General features: G+C 37.2%; 1 pseudogene; it reads right to left on the bottom strand.

Moving 5' to 3' along the window:
- Positions 1 to 5,657: 5,657 nt before the first annotated feature.
- On the bottom strand, positions 5,658 to 6,503 carry LOC149127841 (protein NEDD1 pseudogene; annotated as a pseudogene).
- Positions 6,504 to 15,026: the final 8,523 nt, after the last annotated feature.

Genomic DNA, 15,026 nt, shown 5'->3' with positions numbered 1-15,026 from the left:
TGTTTAACTGTCAAATCATACTTAGAATCAAACCATGAAAAAGAGTTTAATCTAAGTAACAATTACATAATAATAATACAGCTCTAGAAATCAGAAAATCTTCCTCTGATATTAACTAGTTCATTGGTTAAAAGCAAAAATTGAACTAGAAATTATCCGAAATCCCTTCCAGACTTACTTGATAATTCTAAAATAGTCATAACACAAAGTTCTTGTCACACAACTCCTTTCATCATGAACTTAGGCTCATTTCATAGGTAAAAACTGATTATTTTGAAGGCCTACTTCAATGCTGTCTTATAACATCTCAGTTAATTATATCATTTTTCATACAATTGCCTAAGAGAAGTGGTTCAGATCTGTACTTAACTTTTTTTCTGTCTCATATGTTATTGGTCAAGTCCTGTTGACTGCATATCCATACATCTCTTCTACTGATTTCAATTGGGCACATTCATTCATATATGTTTAGTTACCAGGAAAGTTAAGTCTTGGGCCTTTCTGGTCTCTGATCTTTCGTCCTCAAAAAATGGACCAAGCTTCCTCACTGGATGGCAGCAGAATTTGAAAAGGATCAGTACCAGTTCATAGCTGTTCATCAAGCCTTCACTTGTATGGCACTTGCTAGTGTCCCATGGGACAGAGAAAGTCAGAGTAAAGTCATAGTGAACATGAGAGGGGTTATATAAGGTTATGTATACTAGAAGATGTGATCCATCTAAAGCCTTTTTGTTAATAATTTGCCATCAAAAAAGGAGCAATTTTGAAAAAGAAGAAGTTTCTCAAGGACAAGAAAGACCTAAAATAGAAGACTGAGAAGAAATATCAGGATCCATAAACTTTAGACAAAAGGAAGGGAGAAAGGAAAAGGACAGGGAGAAAGAGAGGAAAGAACTAAGGGAGGGAGGAAAGAATTGAAGGAGTGAAGGAGGGAAGCGAGTTAATGACAAGGGTGCCTTCCTTGATCAGACGTTACTCAGACTCCTCTGAACCCTCTTATCACCTCAAACCTGGCCTGCCTTCAGCAAGAGTCCTATTGAGTCAGCTCCTCATCCTCACAGTTGACATTTAAGTTCTTGGTCTGAGTTTAGCAAGGATACCCCAGCTCTTGATATCTGCTCTTAGTAGTTTTTTACCCACTGCCCACTTCACTCTGACTTTTTGACTATAGATTGCCACTTATCCTTGTATTTGCTGTGAAGTTTAGTCTCTATCCCTTATTGTAACAGTATCTTCTCTATTGTACTGATCTTGAATAAAGTTTTACTATTTTAACAAGCATCAGTTAACTTTACTTTTACACTAAATCCATTCTGGTTAAATTACCTAATCAATTTTTATTATAGGCAATTTTTTTTATAAACAAAAATAAATAGTTTTATTTTAGATTATTAAATACACAATGAAAAAATTCCTATTCATTATATATGTATATGTATAATTTTACATATTTGCATAAATATATGTGTGTATATATTTGTTAATCTTTTTTTTTTTTTTAGTGGGAGGTAGAAGTAGCAAAGTTTATTAAGAAAGGGACATCCGTAAGGGCGGATAGGCACCTCTTTAGACAGGACCTGAGAAAGAGTACCATCGCTCGGACGGGGGGGGGGGGGGGGCAAGGTTACATGATTGAGTGGAAAGATTACACCTTTACACCTGGCCAGGCAGGCGGGCAGCTCAGCAGAGAGGCAGAGGGCTGAGTGCCTATATTTGTTAAATCTTAAATTAGATGATAAAAACCACTAAACCATATTGATGTACATAGAAAATTTACATAAATTGATAGGTGTACTAATTTTTTTTCTTTTGACAGGCAGAGTTAGATAGTGAGAGAGAGAGAGACAGAGAGAAAGGTCTTCCCTCCGTTGGTTTACCTCCCAAATGGCTGCCACAGCCGGCACCCTGTGCTGATCTGAAACCAGGAACCAGGTGCTTCCTCCTGGTCTCCTATGCTAATGCAGGGCCCAAGCACTTGGGCCATCCTCCACTGCCTTCTCCGGCAACAGCAGAGAGCTGGACTGGAAGAGGAGCAACTGGGACAGAATCCGGCACCCCAACCAGGACTAGAACCTGGTGTGCCTGCACCGCAGGCGGAGGATTAGCCAAGTGAGTCGCGGCAGCGGCTGATTGACGTACTAATTTATACATACTATTCAATCATTTTGTCGTAACAGAATATTAATAGAACTATGCTAAAAAACATATATTTAAAATAGACAATAGTGCTTTCTACAAAAATAAGTAAATAGGAAGTTAACCAAGTTAAAGCATTATAAGTGGCCAGCACTATGGCATAGTTGGTTAAGCCACCACCTGCAGTGCTGATATTTCATAAGGGTCATTCCATATCGGAATTGGCTGCTTCATTTCTGATCCAGCTCTCTGATAATGCACCTGGTAAAGCAGAGGAAGATGGTCCAAGTCCTTGGTCCCCTGCACCCATGTGGGAGACCTAGATGAAGCTCTTGGCTCCTGGCTTTGGCCTGACACATCCCTGACTTTTGTGGCCATTTGGGGAGTGAACCAGCAGATGGAAGGTGTCTCTCTCTCTCTTTCTCTCTGCCTCTGCCTCTCCTTCTCTGTAATTCTGACTTTTAAATAAATAAATAAACATTTAAAAATCAATCAATCAATCAATAAAATGAAAATGACTGGAGGTCAAAAGAATGGAAGAAATAGCAGACAAAGCAATATAAGAAAACAATATCCTAATAGAAAAACTTAGTGTACTTCAGAATGAATATGTGATAAAGATACAAAATATACCAATGATGAAAGGATAAGCTATTCATTCAGTCAATAATTATTTATTGAGTCTGAACTCTGGACTAGTGAATATTCTCAGAGCTGCTGATGTAAGAATGAGCAAAATACATAAAATCCCTTATCTTATTGGGCTTAATATACCATTTATTATTTGATAAAAATAATGGCTACTTGGAAAGTGTTTTGTCTTGAAACAGATATTGCCAAAATAAAACATGGAATAAAAGGTTAAATGTTAGCCTTAAATGGGAGTACTCATAATATTTGAATAAATAAATGTTATAAGGTAATGAGAACACTGTATATTTAGTGATATTTTCAGAAATTATTAATTTTAATGTGTTTGAAGACAACATGGCTGCTTAATAACTAAAAAGCTTGCCATTAAGAAATACGTATTGAGGCCGGTGCCGCGGCTCAATAGGCTAATCCTCCACCTAGCGGTGCCGGCACACTGGGTTCTAGTCCCAGTCGGGGCACCGGATTCTTTCCCGGTTGCCCCTCTTTCAGGCCAGCCCTCTGCTATGGCCCGGGATGGCAGTGGAGGATGGCCCAAGTGTTTGGGCCCTGCACCCCATGGGAGACCAGAAGCACTTGGCTCCTGCCTTCGGATCAGCGCGGTGCACCGTCCGCAGCGCGCCAGCCATGGCAGCCATTGGAGGGTGAACCAACGGCAAAAGGAAGACCTTTTTCTCTGTCTCTCTCTCTCACTATCCACTCAGCCTGTCAAAAAAAAAAAAAAAAAAAAGAAATATGTATTGAGCATTTACAGACAAACGATGTGATATATGGAATATACAAGGGGTCTTCAAGAAGTTAATGAATATGCATAGTAGAAAAAATCATGAATGAATTTCAAAAATGTTTGTATATAAATAAGCTTGTCTTTTAATTATATTTTTCCATGAACTTTCTGAAGTTCTCTCATTCTCCAAAATTATCCCATTGAGGAAAATGAAACAGTAGTTGAAGAACAATGGTTGAAGAACAGATTCATGATTGACAAAGAGTTGATTATTATTGAAGTTAAGTTGTGAGTGCATGGAATTCATATACTATTTATCTTCTTTCAAAATAAACAAATGTTTTAAAATATAGGTAGAACATATTAATGAATTGTGTTTCATTGTTTGAACTATCATTTATAAGAGGAAAATAAAATCCAAAAAAAGGCATAATATAAATATAGAAAAAAAATTTATAAAGTCATCCCCCAAATGGCATCATATGACAAAAGATAGGAAATGTTTTTTTTTCAAGTTTGTTTTTTCACATATAAAAATTTTATTTTTGTACTTAGGCAGCTTTTAAATTCCAGACAAAAATGTTTCATATATACACATAAAATTACTAAATTTGTTTTACTTATCTCACCTCCTTTAATACACATTATGTGCATTTATAGAAAAGGCAGTAAGAAAATATTAATAGATTTAAATACAGCATGTAGGTGAAATACACTAATATTTGTGTCTTCTAAACCTGTTTGATGCTGATATATAGAAAAACTTGTTACAAGTCATAATGCCTTCATAATTGCCAGGAAAGATTACATTAACATCTCTATATGCTTCAATGCAAATGTGTTCTCCAGGGGCACATTGGAAAAAAGTAACATTCCTGATTTTATTTTTGAAAGAAATTATTAGTATGTTTATGTTTATTAGATATAGCCTCAAAACTTTCCATCACTTTGGAAAGCTATAAAGTTAGTAAGCTAAACTAGTTTTTTTCTTTCAATTTAGTTATTTTCCTCCCAGAAATCAAAATTTTGGCAGGAGAGCTATATACAAAGTACACAGTTTAAATCTTTGGGACAAGAGACAACAAAAAGGTAAACAAGTCAGTAGCCCTCCAAATCATATACCCCTAAAACTACAGATCACAGCAGACAGATGTTTACATCCATCTCTTGCCAAAGAGGTGTAAATTCTTTTGACAATTAGCCTTTATAAATAATTTTATGGCAAGGCCAATAACATAAAAATATTATGCACAGCAAAAAATTAAAGTTAATGATACAAACCATAAAACAAAACAATCTACACTTCTCACTTGGGAGAAAAACATGGAATAATACTGTAATATTTAGTATATAACATGAAATTTTCAATGATTACTGACTGAGTCATACTGATGGAAACTTTATAGCATAATTTTGCATGTTATGAATTCATGAGAGAATCAGCAGATATACTGGCCTTGTTGACTCTTACAAACTCTTAAGAGATTTTCATAAGTAGAGTTAGCTGAAAAATACCAATCAGAGTACAGGGTTGTCAGAAGTACTACACAGCAACACACACAAAAGACAGAATGCAATTTGAGCAATTCAAAATTTTTAAAATTACCTTATCACAATAAATAATAGTTTTACTTGACCTCATGAAGTTAATGAAATAATAATCAACACTGTGTTTTATTAATCAGTGGTTTAAAACACCAATTGCCATTTTAAAATTACTATCTCTATAAAAATAGAAGACATATCAAACTCTTTAAACCTGAAATACCCCAAAAATTTGGAAGATAATCTGTCAATCAAAAAATACATCTGTTAAAAAAAGTGATTAAAAAACATACATAACCTATTTTTATGCACAATTCTCTTGTTTGAGGATAAAGGGCACTTAGTGCATAGCTAAAGCTTTCAGAAAATAAAGATCCTGTTGACTTTCCTATTAGGCAAATGAGATATTGTCCAGCTTTTAATATAAAAATATAAAATTTTTAACAAAGAAAATGAAATGGTTGCTGTAAAATCCTATCAACCTTTTACTTGGAAAAAAAATTCCTTCTAGAGGTCATGAAACCAATACTCATTCTATGTAGTTCTGTGTTGCCCAAAACTTAACAAATTACAAAACATTAAGGCATTCACTGAAATTTCAAAAGTGGGCCCATAGTCTCTTGTTTTCTTCTCTTAGTCTTTCAATTTCAGCCACTAAACCTTCATTCACTGAGTTTCTTTCCAGCAATGAGTGCATTTCATTCAGCTGCATATGAAACTGTTTAATCATCTCGACTTGCAAATTCACAATGTCCCTATGACATGCTTCTCTAAAGTCATCCAGTGTTTCCTGTATCATGTTCTGAATAAAACGGATTTGTACAGATGTCAATGGTGCATTTGGCCGATTGTTTCCAATGGTATCAGCTATTTTTTCTGAGAGTGAACTGGCAACTCCAGCAGTGACAGAGGATGCTATCTTTGGATTTGGAGTTGAGGTTCCGTTAACTGGGGGTTCATATATCAACTGGGCTTCAATTTCTTTCTCTGGATTTTCAAATTTCTCAAGATTTCTTGTTTGGTTAGATGATGGAAAAGCATTTAGACTTCCAGTCTCAGCACCAGGGGAGATCAACTTTGCAAACTGTTTGAATGAATCTTTAGGTTCCTGTTTTCCCAGATACGTTTTCTTAGACTCAGCTGTCAGATCATGAATTTCATTTTCTTCTTTCCCTGGAGATCCCATAAAAACATTAAGAGAACTAGAATGTAATACTGAACTGCCTGAGGATACTGGATTTTTTCTTGGAGGAAACACTGAGTTTAACTGTGGTAGAAAGTCAAGGCCATCTCCTTTGCTTATGGATTCATCACCTCCCTTGTTAACTACAGCATCATCTCTGACAGGTGAGAACATGTCACCCAGACTACTCTTCCCAGTATCATCAAAACTGGAATCCTGATTCTTTCCACTCTCCGTTTCCTTAGGTAAAATATCTGGCATCAGGCCAGCTTTAAAGCTTTCATCATTTTAATCACAAAAGATTATTATTCCAACCTTAAGTAGCTTATGTGATTTATCTTCATAGGTCAGACTAAAAAGTCAGCAGTCTTGTGGAAAAAGATCCTGCCATTGTACTCAGTGACATTTTATATTGGCAGGAAGTAACAATTTATGCAATTATTTTCTGTAATCCCTACATTCCTGCTGGTATAAGCCAGAGCAATGGGGGAAAAAAAGATGATCATGTTCCTTAGTGTGAAATTGGACAAAATGCCATCCTATTGCTGATCCCTCCTTGCCATCAAAGTGTAGTGCTGCTGTACTACCTGCAACTAAGGCGTAAAGAGAAAATAATGCCTTTGCAATCAACAAGAAGCTTGAGATAGGTTTGTGTTTTCATTAATATTCCATATTACTTCATCAGAATTGAATTTCTTCTTGAAATAGTAACTAATTATAAACTAATGCAAAGACATGTCTAATTCTGAGATTTTCACTTAAAGTAAATAGGGGATATGAGGGCAATCAATCAACTAAAAATCACTGTGCCTGTATTATGAATAGTAGTAGTCATCACTAATATTATGTATCTTCCTAATTAAGACCTGTCAAAAATTATAGCTTTTGAAAAAGAAAGCATACTGATCCTTTTATATTTTATTTTGTTCATTTCATTAGTATTTTCTGAAAAGCTATATCAAGAAAAAAATCAAAATCAATAGTACTGGTTCATCTTAACAAAGATTAGAAACATTAGGGCCTACATAACAGATGTAATTTATATTCAGATATTGTTTATATCATGTCCAGTCTGAAAGACCAAACGATGCATAATGCTTTTAAAAAGATCACTCCAGTATTCACAGGCCTGGCAAAAGATTGGGAATAGATTCTAGCTGGTTTCCAATCCTGTGGCACCCTACCGGGATGCATCTGTCAGGGTTTTCCAAAGGATCACAAAGAAAGAAGGAAGAGAATATGGAATGAGGGAGAGAGAGATTTTTAAGGATTCATTCACACAGTTATAGGGGTTGACAAGTCCACATTCTATAAGGCAGGCCAGCAGTTTGAAGACCCAGGAAACAGTTCATGTTACATTTCATGTCTCAAGGTAGTCAGGAGTTAGAATCTCCTCCCTCCTAGGGGACCTGTCTTTTTCTCTAATGGCTTTCCACTGATTAGATGAGACTAATCCAACTTATAGAGGGGAAGCTACTTTGCAGAAAATCTACTGAATTAAATGCTAATCTCATTTTTGAAAAAAAAATCTTAAGAAACATCTAGACTACCATTTTGGCATGTGTCTGGGTTTAGGGGCCTAACCAAGTTTTGACAATTAATGATCACAATGGGTCTTGGAAGATATTGAACTATCAGCAGAAATTATGTAGTTGACATGTAAATGCCACAAAAAAAAGAGTAGACTCTCTAATTAGGTACATAGAGGAACAAAAAAATAAAACAACTGATGACTTTTAGTTTAGTTAACAGTTTAAATAGTCATCATTAGGCCAGTAGATCTTAAAATGTGGCCTCTACAATTATAACCAAAACAGCCTGGTACTGGTACAAAAGCAGATGTATAGACCAATGAAACAGAATAGAAACACCAGAAATCAACCCACACATCTACAACCAGTTTATCTTAGACAAAGGAGCTAAAATCAATCCCTGGAGCAAGGACAGTCTCTTCAAAAAATGGTGCTGGGAAAACTGGATCTCCACATGTATAAGTATGAAGCAAGAACCCTATCTTATATCTTACACAAAAATCCACTCAAAATGGATTAAAGACCTAAATATATGACCCAATAACATCAAATTATTAGAGAACATTGGGAAACACTGCAAGATACTGGTATAGGCAAAAAATTCTTAAAAAAGACTCCAGAGGCATAGGCAATCAAAACCAAAGTTAACAAATGGGATTACATCAAGCTGAGAAGCTTCCACACACACATACATGTGCATTTACATATAATAAGAGGGACCAAATATAAGGTAGAAAATAATTGGGGTATGAACATAATATAATTGGGGTATAAATTTATAAATTTCATATATAATAAATATAATTTCATATCTTTCATATGAAAGATACATATCTTAACATGTTATATATTTAGAATTTAAGATTTTATAACATAAGTTATATATTTAGTAAAAACAAAATTGCACCATGATTTTTAATCAGGTGCAGGAAGAGCAGGAGGCCATTATTTCACCAGCACTATATTTGTTGTATTTGTTAAAGCATACCCAATACACTTGATGCAAAATGAAGAAAGTTTGGCAAGTGTGGTTCTGATGAGCCATATAACTAGGGTGCTGCTCCATTGCACAAGCCGCAGATAAAGGAAGTTCTTCAAGTCTAAACAAGACAATACAGAGGATCAAGGCAGAATCTTTAGAAGGTGAACAACAGCAGGCAGGGCCGGTTAAGAGGAGCTAATGAAGGAGGCCTAAAATAAACTGCAAAGAAAGGACAGGACATGTAGAATTGAGCAAAAGTGATTAAACTGAGAGCAGGAGAGATGGCAAAGGAGCTGTGCCTCTTGCAGATTCCAAAGCACCAACTGCTCATCACTATCAACAAGTTCTGGATGGCAATACTGGGCAGGGGAAGTTCACTTAGAGCCCTTCAATCACTCTCATTCTCACCTTCCCTACCTACTCAATGAAGAAAGCACAAAGACCCCTTTCCTTGAGCTCCAAATTCCCAAGCAGAGATGGAGTAGAGTAGGGCTCAACTGGCATGCTTTCTTATCTTTTTTTGAATGGCAGAGAGACACAGTTATCTGCAATCTGCTATTCACTTCCCAAATGCCTGCTATAGCCATGGCTATTCCAGGTCGAAGCCAGGAGCTAGGAATGCAACCCAAGACTCCCATAACTGTGGCAGGGACTAAACGACTTGAGTAATGCCTCCTGTGTGCATTAGCATGAAGTTAGAAATTGCAATGGAACCAGGACTTGATCCCAGACACTTATCCCAAGCAGCTTCTTAATCACTTTGCCAAACACCTGCCCCTTAGATGATGTTTTTAACAAAAATCCCTGTAATTTGATTGCTTTGGGAAACATTCTTTTAAAAATATTATTCTACAGTGCTATGAGTTAAGACCGTTTCTCCTGAAATTTTTCTACTTTTGTCATCCCTGCTACTTTCTGTATCTTCTCTGTGTTTATCTCATGAGCTCTGTAACACATTGTTTTACGAACATATTGCAGGAGTCACACCAGGTTTCCCCCATCTTGTCTGCTTTTGGGGCTGTCCTCTGAGGGGACCTATTTGCTACTGACCCAGCAGACTCCATAGTTGTCCCAGCTTCCCTTGGGTGTGCCTGGCCTCTGTGCTGATCTTCATGGCTCTTTCCCATGAACTTATCCCCTCCTCAGAGTGTCTCAGCCATGGTAGACGATTGAAGAAATAAATGTAAAGAAATGTACACATTATTTTAGCTGAAATTGAAATTCAGATACCATAATGATTAGACATTTTAAGACACTGGATTACTTTATGAGTCCTAAATACTGTGAGTTTCCCACAGCGCTATGATATTCATCTAGGAATAAGGCAGTCATTCTGAGTTAACTATCAGTTAAGAATGATTTCTCAGGGCAGGCACTGTGGTGTAACAGGTAAAGCTGCCACCTGCAGTGCCAGCATCCCATATGGGCGCCGGTTTGAGTCCCGGCTGCTCCACTTCGGATGCAGCTCTCTGCTACGTCCTGGGAAAGCAGTAGAAGATGGCCCAAGCACTTGGGCCCCTGTACCCAAGGGAAGCTCCTGGCTTGTGGTTTCAGATCGGCTCAACGCTGGCTGTTGCAGCCATCTGGAGAATGAATTAGCGGCTGTAAGCGCTCTCTCTCTCTCTTTCTTTCTCTCTCTCTCTCTGCCTTAGGCTCAGTTTCTCTGTAACTTTTTCAAATAAAATAAATAGGCTAATCCTCCGCCTTGTGGCGCCGGCACACCGGGTTCTAGTCCCGGTTGGGGCACCAGATTCTGTCCCGGTTGCTCCTCTTCCAGGCCAGCTCTCTGCTATGGCCAGGGAGTACAGTGGAGGATGGCCCAAGTGCTTGGGCTCTGCACCTGCATGGGAGACCACGAAAAGCACCTGGCTCCTGGCTTCGGATCAGCGCGATGTGCCAGCCGCGGCGGCCACTGGAGGGTGAACCAACGGCAAAAAAGGAAGACCTTTCTCTCTCTCTCTCTCTCTCTCACTGTCCACTCTGCCTGTCAAAAAAAAAAAAAAAAAAAAAAAAGAGCTTGCATCAAATAAAATAAATAATTTTTTTTAAAAAAAGAATGATTCCTTTTACATTTCTACTTTTCTGATTTTTTCGTAATTTCAACAGATGATACAATTTACAAAGTTCCCCTCCTCCAGAAGACAGAAACTGAAAACAAATGAGCCTCTGGTAATTGGGTTGGGAGAAATGAATATTTTGTTTAATGATCAGGAACATCCTTTGAGGAATATTTTAGCTAAGGTTTATAGTTTATATCAGCAAAATGTGTAAATCACTCTGTTTTTGAAAGGATTCAAACATTCACAGTACCAATTTATATTCTTATCCTTCTGAGGAGTCAAATATTTCATCATAAAAAGTGGTAACAGCCCCCAAATCAGAAATTTCTCAGTTGATCAGTAACTCTTCTAAAGTTTATTTATTTGAAGGGCAGAGAGAGAAAAAGAGACAGAGAGAGTGCAAGAATGAACTCCCACTTCGTGGTGAACTCTCCAAAAGCCCACCACAACCAGGACTGGTCTGGAGCCAAAGCCAGGAGCTGGGAACCCAATCTAGGTCTCCAATCTAGGTGGCAGAAATCCAACTAACTGAATCATAGTTTGCTATCCACCAGAGTTTTTATTAGTAGGAAGCTGGAATAAGGAACCACAGTTGGAGATGAAACCCAGTTACTACAATATGAAAAAAAAATTTCCTAATAAGTGTCTTACCATCTAGATCAAAAGCTGCCCCTGGTTTTAAACAGTAAATTGAGAGTTCAGTGTCTGGTACAGCAGTTAAGTCTCAGTTTGAGATGCCTGCATCCCATTTCAGAGTGCCTGATATATCCTTGCTCCTCTACTTCCAATCTTTCAGCTAATGTACATCCTGGGAGGATGTAGGTGCTGGCTCAAGACTTGGGTCCTTGCTACCCACAAGGGAGATCCATATGGAGTTCAGGGCTCTTGGCTTTAGACTGTCCCATCCCTGGCTGTTTCAGGAATTTGAAGAGTAAACCAGTGGATGAACCATCTCTCTCCCTGTCTCTATCTCTGTGTGTGTGTCTCTCAAATAAAATGAAATTACATAAACACTTCTTAAAAAATATTAAACTGAGGAAAGACAAAGGTTGCTTCCAATTATACCATTATCAAGAAATATATGGTTTGACACTCTAAGAATGGAGTAAAACAAAAGAAAATTGGAGTATTCTGAAAAAGTATTCATAGTTAAATTCTGCATTCAGCTATGTAAGCAAAAGAAGACAACTGGTCCAGGGGACAGAGCTGACTGTTTTCAAAACAGAAGGTGATGAAGACCACAGAGAGAGAGACCATGAAGGAGAATATAACATAATAATACCAAAATGATGTTACTAGAAGCAACAGTATGTAAAGAAATATGTCTTCAAATAAAATATTAAAAAGCCTCAGAGTTCAATTATTTTTAAGATTTATGGATTTTTATTTGAAAGGCAGAGAGGGAGAGGGAGAGATAAAGAGAGAGATTTCTGCCATCTGCTGGTTCACTGCCCAAATGCCTTCAACAGCCATGGCTAGACCAGGCCAGAGTCAGGAACTCCACCAAGGTCGCAAATATGGTAGCAGGAACCCAAGTACTTGGACCATCATTTGCTGCCTTTCCAGGTACACTAGCAGGAGGTTAGATCATTAGCACAGGCAACCATGACTCAAATCAGGCATTCTGATATGGGATGCAGATGTCCTAAGCAGCAGCTTAACCTTCTACACCTCAATGTCCATTCTCAGAGTTCAATGTTTAATTAGAAACTCTTTTTGAACTGCTTCAAATTTTTTTCTACTTAATAAGAATCGTATGAAAAGTAAGCAAAAGAGGAATATTTTAAGAGTTGGTATGTGTCATATTTTTTTGAGTTCTATTAGATCAATTCTAATAGTTCAATTCTATTATCCTGGTAAGTGGACAAGGATGTATGTGTCAAAATCGATACATCTATTTGCAAACAGACTTGATTGATAAATAAATTATAGGCAGATGACAGATAGAGGATACACAGACATAATCACTCATCAAATCATAACAAAACTAATTACAAGTTTTAAGTACTACTTACATAACTGTGAACCAACTTTCTGACTGGAAACAAATGAGAAAACATTTAATGAAAGGTTAGACTGTAAAAAATAAATAATATGTTCATAATTATACCTTGAAAAAATGAATTTTAATCATTAGGTGATTTAAGTGATACAATGTCCCACAACACTTGTGATCAAACATCCCATCATTTAATACAAATGTCCCACATCACTTGTGATCAAGCTACTTAATCCTTTTACTTTATTTATAGCAATTATTTATATCTTATTCAGCGTCATAAATATTGTAGGAGAGCAAACTACAATGGTACAATGGTGGACAGATTTTCAAGTATATAGAGGCACCTACTGACAAAACTGTTGTGTCGGGGTGGGCATTTGGCACAGTGGTCAAGATGCTACTTGGGGCCGGCGCTGCGGCTCACTAGGCTACTCCTCTGCCTGTGGCACCGGTACTCTGGGTTCTAGTCCCGGTTGAGGCGCCGGTTCTGTCCTGGTTGCTCCTCTTCCAGTCCAGCTTTCTGCTGTGGCCCGGGAGTGCAGTGGAGGATGGCCCAAGTCCTTGGGCCCTGCACCCGCATGGGAATCCAGGAGGAAGCGCCTGGCTCCTGGCTTCGGTTCGGTGCAGCACGCCGGCCATAGGGGCCATTTGGGGGGTGAACCAATGGAAGGAAGACTTTTCTCTCTGTCTCTCTCTCTCACTGTCTAACTCTGCCTGTCAATAAAGAAAATGCTACTTGGGATGGCCACATCCCATATCAGAGATCAAGTCCCAGCTCTGCTTCCAATTCTAGTATCTTGCTAGACAAGATTAATACTTAAAATTAAGCTACATCTTTAATTGTGTAATTGCAGACATAATGAGTTTCCTTTTAATATTTATTGACATTGTTATTATATTACATTATCAATAACTGAAAGCCTTCCTAATTTTCTTTGGTCTTACATTCAGTCTTACAGTCAGTGAAAAAAAGTATTATTTTTATATTGTAATTTTGGTAAGGGAACATTAATCCAAAATGTAAGGTTCTTAAAATATACAACAGCACTCTTCAGCTGAATAAAAATAGACATCATTTCTACTGTAAATCCATGTAATAGTGTATTTTCCACGTGTTCTGAACTCAGTCTCTCATAAGAAACAAACATCTAGGATTACCATTAAACACAGATATGTTTTGAAAGAGGCTAATCTTACTTGAGTCAAATTAAATGGAGTTAGACATGAAAGTCCATCTGAATAGTCTATTTCCTGTTCCATCTCAGGCAAAGTATCTGCGAGAGAGGCTTTGAGTCTGCAGCTGTCATCTTCCCCAGAGTTGGGCCCATGAAGGAGTCTTTTGTTCTACTGATAAGTGATACATTGTGCATGGCTCAGGTGCCCTGAACAAAAAGTATAGGGCAACACAATGAGGTTCTCTCCAGTCAGCTTTAAGAAGATGAAGAATAAAAGTAAAACGAGGTTTACCTGAGATGTGTTCCTTTCAATGAAACTTGCCTTGTCCATTCTAAAGAAAAATACCATTTTGTCTGTAAAAGCTTACTCTATAGTTTGACCCTCATTGGCCATCTGACCCCCCATGCCTAATTCTGAAACAAAAGCAACAGGAACAGAGGGTCTTTTTATTAAAATCGTTAAGCTGGTTTTATTAAAATTGTTAATTGAATGAATTGCTGGTTTTTTTAAAGGAGATTTATAGAATGCACTTTTATCTTGGATAAACTGCCTCATTTAATGTGTCTAACTAGTCAGACAGCATCATTTAAGTAACTATTAATTCAATTTAGTTATCAATGTAGAAACACATTTTTAATCTTCTCCGTATGCTCATCAATCCCCCAAAAAAGGTTTTATCTTCATTCAACATATTTTCATTGTAAAACTATAAGTAAATCATTGAATAAATATATTTAAAATATGTAATTTATAATAAAGCAAAACTAGAATATTTTTTGTATTCATGTATTATATTTAAAGAAATGACTTGTATTTTTCTAGAGATATTGTTAAACCAAAATGTAAAAATCATTCCTAAAGTGGGCAGAAAGATCATTTCCTTTTCCACTCTCCATTGACCAGCAGATCATGAGGACCCATTGGGTCATCTTGCTTGACCCAAATGGGGTGTGCAGGTCCAAGCTACTATAGGCCTCACTGTTCCTCTATGGTTCAACAAGTCAACGCTAATAAAAGTGTGGAGGGATTGCT

This window comes from Oryctolagus cuniculus, chromosome 2, assembly GCF_051225735.1.
Source record: "Oryctolagus cuniculus isolate XC-2025 breed Fujian yellow rabbit chromosome 2, ASM5122573v1, whole genome shotgun sequence".
Classification (NCBI taxonomy): Eukaryota; Metazoa; Chordata; class Mammalia; order Lagomorpha; family Leporidae; genus Oryctolagus; species Oryctolagus cuniculus.
This window is presented reverse-complemented; position numbering and strand designations above follow the sequence as displayed.